General features: G+C 34.3%; 1 protein-coding gene across 1 annotated transcript in view; it reads left to right on the top strand.

The window, feature by feature from the left end:
* Positions 1–3,080: 3,080 nt before the first annotated feature.
* The window catches only part of KDM6A (lysine demethylase 6A), a 134,659-nt gene continuing 133,981 nt past the window's right edge, over positions 3,081–3,758 (top strand). The window contains exon 1 of the mRNA XM_077768522.1: positions 3,081–3,189. The gene's annotated coding sequence lies outside the window, so the exon portion shown is untranslated. The remainder of the gene's footprint in view (positions 3,190–3,758) is intronic.

Below are 3,758 nucleotides of genomic sequence, written 5' to 3'. Positions count from 1 at the left end.
GCGTTAGATACTCCATTATTTTTTGCAGGCTTTTCATTTATGAACATGAGAAATTTTACTTTCTTACTATTTAGCATATAGATCAAATATTCACTTGTTTCTAAGCTTTAAAAATCATCTAGCTGTACACTGTCCATTAGCCACATATCTATTTAAATATAAATAAACATTAAAATGATATAATTTAAAAATTCACTTGTTGACTTCTACTAGCCATGTTTCAAGTGCTCAATAGCCACAGGTGCCCAGTGGATAGTATACTGGGCAGGACAGACTATAGAACATTTTCATCATCGTAGAAAGCGCGCTACTGAATGATGCTGATCTAGATGCAAATGATTTTCATTACAATTTCTAACTATCCTCACATTAAAGGTAGGTTGAATCCTCGAGGAAAGCGTAATAATTTTTTAATGATTTTTATAGGAATAGAAATGGTATAGGTTAATTATGAAAAATCTAGAAAACAGAAGTAGAAAGAACAAAGTTTCTGTATGACTTCGTATTTTTAACATTTGTTTTATATTCTAGTCCTTTTATCCCTGTGTACATTGTATGGGGATGATTTTACGTGTGTACACTTCAAGTAAAAAGAGCAAGAATATAAAAGCAAGTATTTTAACAGGAAATATTTTTACTTTATGGCAGTTTAAACTTTATTCCAAATCTCAACTATCTCTATATCTTCTATGTCTGTAATTAGCCTTTTGACTAAAAATGTTATAAAAATACTGTGTTTCATTCTAGATTATTGTATGAGTTAGGAGTATTGGAAATTATCCCCAGTTATTTTCCTTTAAGCTTTAAAACATTGTTAGTATTTGCCTGTATCTAATATCAGGGTTTTCCTCAAACACGTCAAATAAATTCATGAAGTTTCACTATGAAATGGTGACACAGGCACATGGAAACTTTATTCTGACTTTTTGCTCATTTTCATCTCATTCGATACTTGGCTCTGTCAGCAGCATCTTTGACCACCACTGTCTGTTGGTGGGCGCCTGCTGGCTTTATTGGAAGTTATTATGAATTTGTTAGTGAAGCCTGAGTGTATGGGCAGGCGAATTTAAAGTCTGTCCAGTCTGGCTCGTACCTGGTGTTATGCTTCATGATGATCAGTGCTATGTACGGCATTCATTCTAGATGTGTTCCTTTGTTTATGGGAAGTGGAAGATAAGGCAACAGATGGTCATGGTAGTAACATCAAAGTAGGGTGATAGGATGGAAGTATAGGGTGTTGCCATCTTTTTGCTTATTAGATCATTAAAGAAAATACTCTTCGTATTTATAACTTGAATCCTTTTTTCACTATGAAACCATATTTGCCTGTAAGTTTAATGCTGATCAGAAGACATTATCAGGGAGGAGTAGAAAAAGTTTCTAAATATCTTACCAAGAGTTTAAGAAAAAAAGATAATAACTATTATAATGGGTGCTGTATTTACAGTTATTATTCACTTTAAAGTCACTCATTTAATGTAAAATTAAGAATTGTCATAGTGTAGCCCAATAATTTTATGAATTTTTCTGATATTAAAAAGTACTGAAATAAATTACATTTTTGTACTCTTAACCATCTGCCAGATAGGATTATATATGACTTAAATAAAGAGGATCTTGAAATTTCATGCCTCCAAATTATAGTAATTTCTGAGACTTCAGCGTAGCATTCAGAGTCTTTTAATTATAGGGAAGCAGAATGATTAGTTTTTAGTGATTGTGATTTGGTACATACGCACATGCAGATAGCTAAGAGTGGAATAAGAAATGAAGACAGTCCTTCTGTAAATGTTAGGCTTGAAGGATAGTAGAGTCGTCCCAGAATTTGCCTTGTTTCGGATGGCTTCTCCAAACTTGATGGGCGTTCATGTGTGTCGTTTGCATAGGTAAATTTAGGATAGACATTTTGAAACTCTCCATCAAAGGCCCTATATTTTACAGGAGAGGAAAAATCTAGAGATTTTAGGTGGATACTTTGCCCCACATCACATTTTTTGTATCCCAGCAAATGTTCTTGAAGTGGTAGTGAAAGGATTTTTTGGTAACAGAAGCTGTTCTAGTTCTTTCTCTGTGGGTACCAAACCGGGGAATGTACGCAGAGATTTGAGAAATCATACACCTTTCTTTCTTTAGTGATTGCAGAACACATTATGGCACATAACATTGTAGGGTAAATCGTTAGGGCAGTTTTGACAGAATGTTGGAAAGCTTGAAACAGCCTTGAAAGAGAGCTTTTTACTTATCTGGGGAGAAAGTAAAGAAATTAATAAGTACCTATGGAGTGCTAAGCACTGTGATAAACCCTTAGTGAAGTTTTCTAATTTGAATCTTTTTGTCAGCCCTCTGACTGTTACTAAAACTGAGAGTCAGAGAGAAGTTCCCCAGAGTCTCCTCTAGCTAATGACAACTGGAATTTGTCAGGATTCCAGAAGTCTGTTCTTTCCATTGTTCATTTTCTCCTGCAGTCTTCTTTATTAGCCCCCCGTCCCCCCAAAAAAGATATCCTTAAAATAGTATGTTATTTTTTTTATTTGAAGAAATTGTGAGAGTGAATACATACGCGTGTATTTGAGTGAGAATAAAATGAAAGACTAGAGTTGGAGTGGGTTTGAACTATATCATGAGAAGACATTGGAAAGGCAGCTTATGGTAGTTTACACTGATAGAGGTGATGACAGAAAGCTGTTCAGTGTTAATGGTAGCTATTGTTACTCTGGAGATTCTGCGACTTCTCATAATTGAATAAAGTTCTTTCCATCTGTGGGAAAGATGGATATTATTTGTTTATAAAGTGACAAGGACCACAGTAATAATTGATTTACAACTTATGACTAAAGTTATCAAAGTGCTTCTTATTTCACAACTATTTCTATTTTATAGGTAAGAAAAGTGTTTATGCCATAACTAGTGGCTCTTCTAATAAATACTTAGGTATCTCAAGAATGCTGCATTGACTGAGGTAGAAGTGAAATACATTGATTTCTTGGGTGATTGAATGGAGGATGTATGCATTATCTCAGGAAGAAAATGCACTTTAGGGTTTTTCTTTGTTCTTAAATGTTTGTATTTTTTATTTCTAGGCTGTTCGCTGCTACGAATCTCTAATCTTAAAAGCTGAAGGAAAAGTGGAGTCTGATTTCTTTTGTCAATTAGGTCACTTCAACCTCTTATTGGAAGATTATCCAAAAGGTAATGTTTTTCCCTTGTTAATTACTGTTTGATATATACACACACACACATATTTAAAATAATGTAATTGTTTATGCTCTACTGAACATACGGCCATTTTTACTTTTTAGAAATTGTAAGCCTCCGAACATCCTAAACAATGAGAAAGAAGAAAGGGGTGGGAAGAAATGTGAAAAGTTCATGTAACTCTATGTAAAATCATCAATAAGTTGACCAGTTAAACTGATAACCACCTACAGGTGCACTGCCATTCTGTTCTGGGAAAAAATCCCTGCCCTTTAAAGTTTCTGCTGTAGTAGAAAGTGAGCCATTTTGATGGACACTTTGGAGAAGTAACAGAGACTCTATTTCTCTTCTTTATCCTGGCTATAAAACTTCCATTTTAGCTAGAAAATAGTTAAATGAAAATCTGATCTGTAGTCATGTTATTGTTAAGGTAAGTAACACAGAGAGGTGATCACATAGGAGCTTGAGCACTCGAGAGAACACATTTTTTATTCATTTGAAATTTGTTTTCCTGTAAGAAATGAGTTAAATAACTGAAGGCAGCCCCCCCGAGATAATGCCCT

This window comes from Crocuta crocuta, unplaced genomic scaffold (genome assembly GCF_008692635.1).
Source record: "Crocuta crocuta isolate KB4526 unplaced genomic scaffold, BGI_CrCroc_1.0 scaffold467, whole genome shotgun sequence".
NCBI classification, from domain to species: Eukaryota; Metazoa; Chordata; class Mammalia; order Carnivora; family Hyaenidae; genus Crocuta; species Crocuta crocuta.
Note: the sequence above shows the minus strand (reverse complement) of the source record. Positions and strands in the feature narration are given on the sequence as shown.